General features: G+C 37.4%; 1 protein-coding gene across 2 annotated transcripts in view; it reads left to right on the top strand.

The window, feature by feature from the left end:
• Nucleotides 1-7,433: 7,433 nt before the first annotated feature.
• TACC2 (transforming acidic coiled-coil containing protein 2) overlaps nucleotides 7,434-14,196 on the top strand; it is a 143,306-nt gene continuing 136,543 nt past the window's right edge. For both annotated transcript variants that reach the window (XM_054831853.1, XM_054831856.1), the window contains exon 1: nucleotides 7,434-7,549. The gene's annotated coding sequence lies outside the window, so the exon portion shown is untranslated. The remainder of the gene's footprint in view (nucleotides 7,550-14,196) is intronic.

Raw genomic sequence — 14,196 nt, 5'->3', positions numbered from 1 at the left:
GAGGTGAAAATTCGAGACAAAGGGATGATATACTTGTCTGAGCATCTCTAATACATATATTTCCATATAATATGTATAGATTAATTACTAAGCAGGGATCTGTGCTCTGGTAAATAAAGTAACAAATGTATACTTTGAAGTGGAATAGACTCCTAAATTAGTCATGACTGGTGATGTTTATACAAAACCCAACAAAGTTAAAGCCGAGTTAAATGCAAGAGTATGTATTATTAATTTACCGGGAAGAAATGTATCTGCAGTATTTTAAGTTATCCATAACCAAGCATTACAAGTCTGGAAAAACTCAACAACATTTGTCATTTCATGGTGAGCATTTTATATTACAGACTAAAAAAAAATAAATAAAACTTTAATATATGGTTTCTCCTCTGTTCCTTTCTCAGTGCCAGTATCAGTAGAGTTGAGTTTAGTGTAATGGTGGATCTGGCTTCTAATTTGAAGCAGTGGGCTGTGTGATATCCCTCATTGCCCTTATTTTCTCATGGTTCATCATAAGTAGTAGAACTCTTGTATAAATATCAGTAGTTTAGGAAGTGTGCTGAATGATTATTTCTGACATCCTGATGATCCTGCTTTAAGAATTCTTTGAAATAGACGTTTACTTTATGTTATTGCACCAATCAGATAAAAAAAATCATTAGCAATCTATTTCAGCTGTGAATCTGGAGTTTGCACGAGATTCTGATGAAAAGAGAATTGAAAGAATATGTAATAGTATCAAGTTGCTATAATCTAGAAAAATTTTAAAACAGCCATGTATGCTAAGGGTTTCATTCCTGCTTTCCTGATTACAGCCTGTAACTCCCCTTAATCATGGAGTTCATAATGTTACAGTAATGCATATGCTCTCTGCTTCAGTGTACCACATAGTGTCCAAACATAGTGACAGGATTGCCTACAAGTCTTTACAATTTCAGTAAATTGTGAAACAGGAGGCAAGAGTTCAGAACCTTCACACTTTCACAGTGACTTCTTGAGGGCTTTAGTAGGCAGGAAATTGTCTGGTAAAGCAGCCAAAGAGACCAAAAGAAGTAGCTTCATCATTTGGTTAATTTAAATCCCATTTTGTATTGGTTCTAAAGCAAGTTCTATTACACAGGATTCACAGTTGAAGACAAACTTCCAAACTTCCATCTTCCAACTGACTCTCCTTTCGCTGTTAATGTATATTCATATAACAAGTTAGAAAAAGAAGGTACTCTAGGTATAATGAACCCTAGTATTATAGGAGATTTTCAAATTTGGGAATATTTCATGTTTTTGGTACAGGATGAAATACGCTATTACAGAAAAGGCATTGAGATGAAGTATTCTGTAATTTTAACAAAATAAAAGTCATTTTATTAAGATGGTAGAACATTAACACAAAACCATATTGTTACTTGCATTGATGAATCCCAGATTTTTTAAAAGAACACATACAGTAGCAGGGATGTCCATCCCTCTGAAGTCCCCCCCAAAAAATCATCTTTTCTTCATAATGCATGTCAGTCAACTCCATAGTTTCTTATACATCCATAATTTGGTCGAGCATTAATTAGGAGGCATGTTGGGTTCTCCTGAGAACTTAATGTACATGTGAAACTTGAGGCAAAATCTAAATGCACAATTTACCACAGATTGGTACAATTAATATGAAACTTCTAACAAGTGTGCACAAGCTCTGATCCATGCAAAGATATTGCTAATCAAAATGAATTCCTTGTGTGAATCCATTGACTCCAACAAAGCCATCCTAAAGGATGATTTTATTGATGATACATTGTTTCAAAGACAATGGATGCGACTTAATATAATTCCAAATTATGAGTATAAGGGGTTTATTATAATACATGATTAGAATAACAATATAGTACATTAGAAGTTGATTTCTAGGAACTTTCCTAATGTCTTTTTAAAAATCATACCTTTTCATTGCAAGGAATCTAAGAATTTATTTGTAGCTTTCTCTGCTTAATTTTCAAAATTAAATTAATCCTGCAAAAAAAATACATAGCAGTATTTCATTATGTGAGCAATACTATTGTGTTGCTCTAATTATTGTGGTGGTTTATTAGAGTATTTTTAGCAGCTGTTCTAAAACATCTTCATAGATCAGATTGATTAGATATACAGTCATGGATCTACCTTGTCTTCCCCAAACCAGTACTTCTGCTGGACTACAGACTGCAACTATGCCTAAGTTATCTTTCAAAATATATGTTTAAAATATTTCATTTTTCAGTACAAAATGATTGAATTATAGTTTGGACTCTTGAACAATTTTATATTCTTATACTTTGTGTGACTAGTAGAGTGTGATCAAATTTGCGTTGCAAATTCATTATGAGTAATATGCTTTTGGACCCTAACACAGAAAGACTCAACAGAGGATCCAAACAAGACTGGGGCTCATTGTACAATGCACTACACAAACACGTAGTAAGAAATATTCCCTATTCCAAAGACTTTGTAATACAGTGCAAAATGCTTAGCTGGGTGGGAGGCAATGTAGTAAGAGGTTCAATACGAAGTGAAAGATTCAGTACCTTGCTGAGGAAATGCTGTTGTATCCAGTCTCATACAAACACTCATCTTACATTTCTGAAGATGATGCTTGCTTTCTTGAAATCTGTGCTTGACCTTTCTTGGTGCTTAGACAAGCAGAGCCTTTTGCTCATTGGATACAAGAGCAAAATATCCCACAGACTGCTCTTTGTCTCAAATATACAATATAGTAGCAAAAAGTATTCTTAAAGAGGCAAGCCACATTAACAGAAATTAAACACTAAAAAGCACAACAGTACAACAAATACCATGCAGCATATAAATTCACTTTTAACAAGAATGTTGTGCTCTATAAAAGGATTTCAACAATTACTGTTGCATTCCTACAGTAGCTTGTACTTATATGTGAAATAAGACCACTCCACATTGATTGGTGGAGTTTAATCTGAATTCAGTTTTCAGTTTCATCACAAAAACCTCTGCCACTGAAGCTACACACGTCACTTGGAAGTGGTAGGAATGAGAGGAAAAGCCGACTGCTGCTCTTCACGTGGAGCAGTCTGTCACATCACACACCATGCAGCTATGGGTAAGACAGAAATGTTGAGGGATACTAGTTGTTTAACGGAAATAACTAGGTTTTAATTAGAATAAATTACGTAGGATTATAATAGGGTCTGATTTGTGCTGTTTCCTTAGCTTTACTTAGCATGAGTGGCTAGATTTGCTGAAGCCTTTAGGCTGCAATAACGGTATTTTTCTCAGTAATTTTCCTAGTAGTTTTCCTAGGAGCTAGTACGGTGCTGTACTGCAGTTTAGTCTTTTAGTATGGGAAAGTATTTTGATATCACACTAATGTCTCGGTAGTGTTTTTCCAAGTCCGGGACTCTTCAGTTCGCCATGTTCCACCAACAAGGAGCATAAACCAGAAGATAAGAAGGCTCTAACCTTCGGGGAAAACTGCGGAAACTGCAAGTCGGCAAGATAAGAGCCTGCCTGCCTGGACACAGAAGAAGAATCCAATTGGATGTTAGAAGACCCCAGACCAAAAATCCCCATTGGACTAAAGGACACATGGACAGCGCATGAGAGGCGGGTGTATGGGACCCAAGAGTATAATTGCCCCGGGATTTCTCTGTTCTGGGTCCCTCTCTTTGGAGGCACCCAGCCTGTGCTGCTGCACCTTTCAATTAAATTAATTATTTTATAAAATCCAACGCCTGAGACTCTGCTGCAGGAAAGCTAGAGTCGAGCCTGAAGAAGGAGGAAGCGCACCCAAGAATAACTGTGTGTGTGTGTGTGTGTGTGTTTGTGTGACACCATGAATGATGTGTGAATGCTCCTTTAACAAGAAGATGGATGCTATCAGGACTCCTAATTCCTATTCCATCTTCTTGTTGCAGAGCATAGACTGGCAATTTCAAACAGCATAACCAAGTATCATATCATCTTGGGTCATCTGGAGAAACTGAATCTGGGAGTGCCGACTGTAAAGGTGTAACTGCATGTTTCTGCAGGAGGACAGAATTTCAGGGGTGGAAGTAAGAGCCAGCACAACCCTCAGAGTGCTGTCTCGTGACTGGAGGGTGACACAGAGACATTGTGCCAACACTGATTATCCTGCATGTCAGTAGGAAACCAGCAGATTCTGCCTCCTATGCCACTAACTCTGTTTAAGAATTACATTATTAATCTGAAAAGTAATTTACAACACATGCAGTAGCACCTCTCATGTCCCAGACCTCACCTTCCAGAATAATACCATTGCCTTCTGTGAGCTGACTCACAACACACAGCTTCAGAAAAAGGGGAATTACAGGAGGATATTATTAAGAAATTACCATATATGTCCTTAACATATGTGGACTTTCTCCTCCCAGTGAGTCAAGTTGTCAGGATGCAAATATAGGCTTAACAAATGTGAGTATATGTGAGTTACAATTTTTTAATATCATCTGACTATGCTTAATATGAACTAAACATCTTGCAATATTGCCAGACATTCTCTTGCATTTTTATTTTGAGAGTTCTACTTGTCCACATGATCAGATCTCTACTTTCCAGACTATTATTGTGTATATATGCCAATTGTTATCATCAACAGTGAAAACAGTAACTTAAGAAAATGGTCCACATTCAGTTGATCGTGAGATTTTCAAATTGTTTTTACTCACCAAGACTATTTTTTCAGCTAATGTCCATTCAGTTCTCATACACACGTATATGCAAAACCTTATTCTCGTTGAAATGAGAAGACTCACACAGAGGAATCTTAAAATAAATATTTAAAATTTATTAGCAGAGATTCAGTGTGTGCAGATTTCACCATTCCCTCTTTTTCCTCCTCTCAGAGTGCAGAAATGCATATAAAGTTTCTGACATTTAGCGGAGGATCTCCAACTGAGTTCTAATTCTTAACACTGCAGACTTTGTATATACCATGATACGCAGCAGCTCACATGGATCCTGTGTTTCAGCAAGCAATAGGCAGTCTCCTTTGTCATCAAATACAGAGAAATAATGGGGTTTTTTACGGTGCTGAGAAGTGAATTATGAGTGGTGTTGACTGTGCATCTCGGATGGAGCTGCCCAGCATGCTGGTGCTCACCTAGAGCCGATAGACTTGTGGATCTACCACCATTTGATTTGGTATCAAATCTAATCATTTGTCCAGTTCTAGAAGATTGGCCTCCTGGTGTGATGATACCAATCTGCTGGCAGATGTTCCTAGGCCTTAATGGAAAAAGACATTTTTTTAAATGAGACAGTTTAGTCACTGACTAGGAGTGTTGCATATGATTTTAAAGCATAAACTTTTTGCATGTCCCATGAATACACCAAAATAAATGCTACTATTCAGGATGAAATGGTAAAGCATTAAATTAATTGTCTAAGAACATTGCCACACAGGACTTGTTGCCTGGTGATGGCTAATAGATAATCTTGGTAATCTGAAATGGGGCCTAGACTAATTGAAAACATCAGAAACAAAACATGAGAGAGGCTTGTCATTCAGCTGTCAGTTCTGCAAGCAAACACGGTTAAGGGAATTTCTTGTAATGAGAGCAGCTAAATTGAAAAAAATGTTTTAGCAGTGTAGAGTGTAAGTTCATATACTTGGTTCTTGCAGAAGCTCTCATTTCCATATGTACAGCTAATCCTGTGGGAGGTAAAATTCTGGCACCAGATACTCTTTCAGCAGAGTGGATTAGGTTACAGCCCATCAAATCACAGTATACATTGTGCCAATCTAAGACAGTATTTTCAGAGGAATACGAAAAACAATTATTAATAGAACTCGGAAAAAAACCTGAGGCCCAATCTAGTGGGATATCAGGAAAAAAGCCCCGACAGGATCAAACCCTCATTGGCACCAGGAACTCTTTAATGACTTGGAAGGTTTCATTAAGTGAAAGATTGACGCAAGGTTGCTACGACAACATGTGGAAGTCATGCTGGCGGAGACTAAAATGCTCAAAACCTTCCACTTTTTCCCTACAATCAAACAGCAATTTAGTGCAGGAAAATAAAAAATAAAAAACTCTTTGCAAGAATGAGCAGGAAATATATACCTACATCAATGATGCCTCAGAGTGGAGAATAGCCTGACAGCTGCTGCCTTCGTGGTCCATCCAGTATATTTCTGATGGAGGAACAGAGGAATTAAAAGCAAATGCAGAACAATGTCAGGTTTTTGCAAAAGAAAAAGCCAATTAGTGCTCTGTAGAGTTGTGCCCGTTTTTTGCAAAACTGCATGGCAATTTTTTGACATTGAAATTTTAATATGCCAATAATTTCTGTATTCCCAAAATATTCGTAGGAATTCAGTTTTCTTTATAGCAATCTCTAGAAGTTATCACCTATTAGACATTGCCAACACCATGCAAACAATTGACTTAAACCTCAGCACTTCTGTGATAGGTTTAATCCTATCACAACAATCATTTCTTCATATCTTGTGCTGCTGTGAGTATATTTTTCTTACATGTGTTTAAAGGCCTGTAACTCACAACCTATTATGAAAGAAATAATTTTTTCCTCTCTGAAATAATGTATTCCAAGGGAGGATTTTCCAAAAGTACCATGTAAGTGAAAACATGCTCTACTTAAAAGTCATTTCTATGATTGGTGTGGGTTTCCTATTCCAGTGACATGTGCTTTGATGGTTTATAATTAAAACAATTCTGTACCAAATTGGCATGTTTTTTTCCTGAAAGGCTCATAGATATGATGCTCTAACTTCAACCACTACATTCAAACAAGTAGGTTGAAAGATCTGTCTTACCCATCGTGAGAAGAAACAATGTTTTCCCTCTTTTCTGACCGTGTGCATGCCAGAAGACTGAACACAGGCAACGGGATGAAGAATGGAACGGAGGCAGGAGACTTCTTTTTCCTTCTCTCCCTCCTGCCAGGTAATCTACTAGCATTCTCAGACTTTGAATGTTTATCCTGAACTCCAGCAAAGCATTCCTCATGAAATACACAGAGCAGTGCTGACTTGCAATGGTTTTCTTAAGGCAGCTACCGCTTTTAGCCATGCTGTGGTTATATACGTTCGTCACGTGCTAAATTGATTCATCTTCCCAAACTTCACTTACTAAGTTAGTCAGGTGAGAGAGGCAGCCTGATACTTAGTAGTTACAGTCCTGGAGTGAAAAGGCAGAGGGGAAAATTCCAGTTACATTGGTGTATCATGGAACTTGTCATTGCTGTAAGCAAACAGTATACTAACAACTATGACCGCAGACTGCACCCAGTGTACAGGACCTATCTCGTGTGATTCTCATCCAGCAACTGAGAATTCCTGTGAAGAACTGATGTGTCATAGCTCTACAGCTCCCTGGGTCAGATTCCTTACACTTCATAGCTACCCAGCATAGTGTTCTCAAACATAAGCCAATTCACATTAATAGAACACTTTCACATGATCCAGGGAGAAAGGGGATCCATACACCAGCTAGGAGTGAAGGAGTGCAGAAGGTTATAAAAATCAGGGACAGAGGGGTACATTTTCTTTTTTAGTCTAAAGGAAAATTGGGTAAGTAATTTTTTATTAGTTCTTTAAATTTAAAAATGTCTAGACTCAAAACGGTTTACTAATGTTGTTTTAGACATTACAAAAAGGCAAAGGGAGTGTCTTATAAATAAAACAGACTTTTCTCCTTACCATAAAAAACCACTGTCTCCTTTGAGGTTCTGTAGTTTCATGATCTCTTGTATAACTTGTTTTACAATCCACATAGCCTATAAAGTAGTCTACAGGATGATGTCTATTTAGTATCATTCTAAGACGAAGACACTGGTCATTAAGTGTGCATGTCCTAAAATAGCCATTTTTAAAACATGTTACATTACAGACTGTAATAGCAATTTGGAAATGCTGGAGTTTTTAAATATGGCTCTCTTCCACCGTTGTTGTTTTTTCAGAAATAGTTCTAAGGATTTGTTTCAAAAAGGATTGCTTGTTGATTTTAAGTTGCCATGTAACAACAAGAATGTGTGTTTCTCATGCAGAATTTCAGAGATAAAATTAGCTGGCTAGTCACTAGAAAGATTATGCAGATGTTTGACAATGTTCTTAAGTGAGAACTGAGTACGATGTTTTGTCCTTTCATGCATAATGACGTTTGCTTCAGTCTGTAAAACACAATACTGAACATCTGTAGGTAGAATATTGCCTCTGGTGACCCAAACCTTTTATAGATCTTCAGGCAGTTGAAATCACGTCTACCCTGTCCCTCTAGGAGAACTAATTACATTATAATAATACTTCACAAGTTGGAGATGAACAAGAATTTGATTATGTTATTATTTTGAACGTTGATGGCATTGTATTGAAATATGTTGTCAACAGTAAGACCATGGCCACTTCAATTATTTCTGGATTTTTTTAATGAACAAGGTTTATATTACCACAATGTTTTGGTATGTTTTGTATGTTTTGGAAACTATTTTTGAAGTAATCTGCCTTTAAAAAGATAGGTTTATCCTCAGGCAGACACTAACAATCCTATTGACAGGATGACAATGGCAGACATGCTTTTATCTATATTATAAAGTAGGTGTTTCCTACAGAATCTGATCTTATAAAAAAAGAGATTGCTTATAGCTTGAATTTGTTTCTTATGATTCAGCTATTCAGGATCAAGCTGCTAATTACCTTGGTGTAGACCTTTTTCCCTTTACACAGCTCAAGAGATGGGTCAGAAACCTGCTATACATGTAAGAGTTAAGAAAAAAAACCCTCTATCCTTTCACGTCAAAGCTTTTTAATTATAGATTCAGGTCGTAATTAAGTAGATGCTCATACATGTATCCATAAATCTTATCTTAAAGGGATTTTGGAAAGGAGATAGGTAGAAGGGCTGGTAGTTGGCCAGAAATGTTAGATTGGCTTATGGATGGAAGATCCAATCGTCACTGGCTTAGTTTTCAGTACCCTGCCATCTGCATCTATATCTTCATCTACATCTACATCCATGAATTTTTCCGTCTTTAAAACAGAAATCTGTGGTGTAGGGAGATCAGTAATCACTTTGCACATGCTCCAGAATTATCTAGTTAGTACTTTTTAGTAGTTAGTATTATTGGTCTAGTGGAGGGTGTCCCTGCCCATGGCAGGGGGTTGGAACTAGATGATCCTTAAGGTCCCTTCCAACCCAAACCAGTCTGTGATTCTATGATTCTACTTTTCATCAAGAGTTTTGACAATCCCAGGGCAAGCTGTGAAAAGCAACCTAGTCTAGGAAAACGCTGATCTAAGCTGATCTAAGTTATATTATAGTTTGGTTATTTTATCAGTAAAGTAAGCTGTCAGTGACTGGATGTGCTTGGATTGTCACATGGGCACCGGTCTGTGGGGCTGATCAGAAAGGACATCTGTTCAAAGCCACTCTGCAAAAAAGAAATGAGATAAATGCCCCTAGTTCCAACCTTATAGTTCATACTCACAGGTATGCCTGCAGACCATTTCCCCCTTATACAAAAAATGATTTACATTGTAAATTGCTTGCTTGTTATTTTGTGGGGCTTGATCCAAAGCAAGCAGGATAGAAATAGAGCAGCAGTAGTTTGGAGAGCTTCCAGAGTAGGCAGCAGAGGGGGGCCGAGGGGGAAACATCTCTGTAAGGTTCAGGTTGTGAAATCTCCTGCAGGCTGTGGGTGGGTCCCGGTCTTCATGGGCAACTTCCATTCAGGTGGATGGGAGGAAGGTATTTTTGAAGAATATTGAGGATATTCCTTTCTTGTCAATTCAAGTTTTCTTTAAAATTCTCTTATATCTATCATCTTTTATGGCAGTAGTAGACAATGGCAGGATTAGGGAAAGATTTTATGGCAGTATTAGAGAATGATTCATCTGTAACACCAGGCAGCTTTCAGTCAGTGCTGTGCTGCTTCTTTCAGTGAGGGAACCAAGCTTTCAAGCTCACCACTGACCGTTTTTCTGGAAAGATGGGCCTTCATTCTGAGGGAGGTGAGAGCCACTGCTCAGGCTGCAGAAGACTTTCAGATCAGCTTTTGTGTTTTCTGATGCCAGTGGAACGTTTATAGAAGCCCCTTAAGTCCCAACAAGTCTGAAAAGAGTAAAATTTTACCCTGCATCTATCATCTAAGCTTAAAGCTAAATAAATAGGTTAAATTCAGTTGATTCTACATTCAATTACAGCAACTAATGGTTTCAAGAGTTGCACTGCTGACAGCCATCACAGATTATAGTTTCTATTTTTCTTGACGTAATCCTTTTTAAGTACTGGCTTCTAAAAATCGCAGAGTGAAACAAAGTTTGATTTAATTTTTGTATGTTTTCATTAGAAGCTCCTGAATGCAAGATATTATGAAAATATAATCAGTCGATCAAGGTACTAAACAGAATATACAAGGCTCAGCAAGTTTGACAAAATACTGAACTACAAATTCTTGCCAAATTAAATTTGTCATAAAATGCTAGTTAGGACTTGACAGACTCGTTTACTTCACTGGTTTCACAGCAAGCATGTGATCCAGCTAGCACTCCTGGTTCTTGGTCAAACCAGAAGCACAAAGATGGCTGCAGTAAGGGAAAGGAAAATAGTACAAAAAAAGCAATTCATGAGTATCAAAATCCTAATTTTTACATCATAGTTTTGCATGCCTAGATTTTAATGTGCTCCATTTTGTTTTTAAACATGGTATAGACTGTGAATCCTCCAACACTTCAGAGGGATCTGCGTGTGATGTATTATACATAGCCGTCTTTCACTTTTGTTACTATTATCCTAGTATAATGTGAGCTGTTGACCTATTTTTCATCCTCACAAAAAAGCTTTTGATTAGACTATAAAGATGTTGGGTTTATATTTCTGTGTGTGTCTGTGTATTACATATGCAGCATATTGATACAATTGAAACTACAGTAATTATTATTAACTCTTGGAATAAGTTGTATGCCTATTTGTTACATTGTCTATTACTCACAGTTTCCATGCCACTTCCAACTGTAAACTGAAAATTATACTTAACCACTTTCTTTATGAGAAAGAGCTGATTTTACCCACAAATTTGGACCATTGCAGAGTTTTATTGAACCCATATGAAAATCTCTGCATGATGCAAGGGGGCAGGAGGTTTAAATTCATGGTCTACATAAAGTTGGGGATTTATTTTATTTTTCAGTTTCTCTGGTAGGCTCTCAACGCATTGCACTGTTCACATCGAAAGGTGATGTATGTCAGGACCACTTAGCATGGAGATATTCTTGCATTCTAATAAACTAGCCTTAACATTTAGTCCCTGCATGAAGACTTGCCAGCCCAAAACCAATATTTGAACCATGGCACTATTAAACTGTTTCTATTGGTAAAAGGATTTCAAGGGGTTTGGAAATCGTGCTTCAGCCTTTTGCATAACATATCCTACAGTCTCATCATATCTTTCTATGCCAAGTTCTGTTCTTACATCTGAAATTTAAAGAGGTTCGATTCAACCTATAGGCTATCACACTTTTCAGAGAAGAATATTATTCTTTTCCAGATGTACAAGACTTCACCAAGTAACCTTTAAGTGTTTGCTCATACAACAGAAAAATAATGGCATTTGGATAAAAGAAGATACCAATCTTGATTCACTTCAGTCCTTTAATTCGGGAAGGTGGTACTGTATATATTCCAATCATACATGAACTTTAAACTGGACAAACAATCGTAGGCCTTTTTTTGTGCTCATTCCATTGACTTGAAATATGGTTAGTATCCACTCTTTGGGTACTAGTGACTGATACTTAGTTCCCTACATTCTGTTATGGTTTCACATTAAGAGTAGAAGTTTTGTATTCTTCCATTTACTAATATCTCAAAGTGCTTTGTGATTAGTTAAAAACAATTGATGTAACTGGGAGACAAAAGTGCCATATGCATATAGCATCAGCCCCGACATTCTTTTTAACATTAGCTCCTGCTTTAACGGGCAAAAGTGGTTTTTTGCAAGCAAGTCAAGGATGTGCAGTACAAAAAGGCACTTGGATCTTTAATATCTAAAGAGACAGTCATAAGGCTTGCATAAACATGTAATATTTCTATCGGAAAGATGAAATCTCAAACAAAAATCTGTCAAGCTAAACAGCTTGCATGCCACTTTTCCCATTGCACTGGTCTTCTGCCATCATCAAGATATCAGTGCTGACTCTTGGGATTTTACACCCCAATGAACTGCCATTTTTACTTTTCAGTCCACATCCAAATATGAATCCAGTCACTGGACTGCAGTGATAACCCTGCGTGCTAAGGTTATAGAGACCATAGGGGCAGCTGGAGAACTGGGGCAATATTGCTTATTTCCATTCACTTTATTACCTTTTGTTATTTTCTTAGGGATGAAAAGAACAGCTCAATGACAGCAGACAAATAAATAAATAGAAACCAACAGCAAAATCAAATTTCATCTGTTCATCTGTCAAGTTCTGTCTGTTGTAATGACCAAAACCAAAATAACTATGGCAATGTTCAAAAAACATAATTAGATCTTACTGACATGAAAGGGGAAATTCACATCTTTAAGAACGAGGCTGTTGCAGACTCAGGAAGCCATTTGCTGCAATATTGATTTCTGAAATTTTTCTTCCTAAATTTTCATTCAGTATTACTATCCCTGCTTAAAAATATAAATATAGTGCCTAATTATGTATAACAACTATTATTTTGTGAGCCCGGTCTCCAGGGAACCTTTCCCAAATCAAAACTGAAATTGAGTTAAAGCACTGCAAAGCCTGCATCTAACATATTCACTAACGATAAAGAAATGCCAATGGAAAAATACACCTGTAAATTAAGAGTGAACTTCTGAAACAGGATATTGTTTATATTAGTGGAAAATGATAACATGACTATAAATAGTGTAGGCTCAGCTGGACAAGGCAATATGTTATATGAGTTTAAATCTGTCGTTAGGAGAAGCTGATTAGCTTTATGTCTGTCAAAAGGATGAAGACTTGTGCCATCTGTAACAACAGTGAGCAGCTTAGTTAACTTTATCTCCACGAACCACCATGGATCACTAGGACCACTTCCCACCAACATGGCATTAGGTCATCTTTTTAAAAAGCTGCTACGACAAAGGCAAACATCAAGAGCTCCAATTTAGAGTAGGATAATGCAGTTTAGGCACCAGTCATCATCACCGGATCATCATAAAAACTTTAGGGACTGTCTTTAACTGACTTCTCAACCTTGTTTTGCATGCCTGATTAATTGAATCAAAAGAGTCAAGGGGGAAAACAGATTTATGATTTACATTCATATTCATCTTAAACATTCATTCATTACATTCATTGTAAATATTATAACAGTGATGAAACAATGGTAATGACAGTAAGGAAGCAGTCTTGTTATTACGCAGTTATCCTTTGAAAACCACATAAAAATTATTTTAGCCTTACTGTTTTTCTTTTCTTCTTTATTTATGGTATCTTTAATGATACCTCTGTGATGTTACTGTGCACAAAAATGTTCTTGGCCTTACAAATAAGCCTAAGGAAGTATTTCAGTCCTGATTAGCCTTGAAATGTGATGGGGTCTTTTTGTGCACGGCTAAATCATAGAATCCTAGAATGGTTTGGGTTGAAGGGACCTCAAAGCCCATCCAGTCCCATCCCCTGCCATGGGCAGGGACACCCTCCGCTAGCCCAGGTTGCCCAAAGCCCCATCCAGCCTGGCCTTGAACACTGCCAGGGATGGGGCATCAGCATTCTCTTCTCCAGGCCAAACAACCCCAACTCTCTCAGCCTGTCTGTCAGTCTCCATAGGAGAGGTGCTCCAGCCCTTTGATCATCTTCATGACCTCCTCTGGACTCACTCCAACAGCTCCATGTCTGTCTTGTACCAGGGACCCCAGAGCCGGATGCAGTACTCCACAAGAGTGGAGCAGATCAGTAGTAAATCAGTGTAACATCCTTGAGAAAAGTCCCTCATTCAGTACATATTCCATGTAAAAAATAACATTCTTTCAGAATAGCAATGCCAAATCAAATCAGTAATCATTTTCATTCTGTACTGGTACTCTGAGGGCTGAACATTAGCCCTGTTTTCCTGTTTAGTCCAGGATTACAATATATTAATGGCCTAATCACTCAATTTCTACTTTTGTAAAATGTCGGCAATGTTATCCTGCTTTGTGAATCAGTGAAGAACTTGCAAAAGTAACCCTACCTAAATA

Source organism: Grus americana, chromosome 7 (genome assembly GCF_028858705.1).
Source record: "Grus americana isolate bGruAme1 chromosome 7, bGruAme1.mat, whole genome shotgun sequence".
NCBI lineage: Eukaryota > Metazoa > Chordata > Aves > Gruiformes > Gruidae > Grus > Grus americana.
The sequence above is the reverse complement of the archived record's forward strand: the minus strand, read 5'-3'. Positions and strand labels throughout refer to the sequence as shown.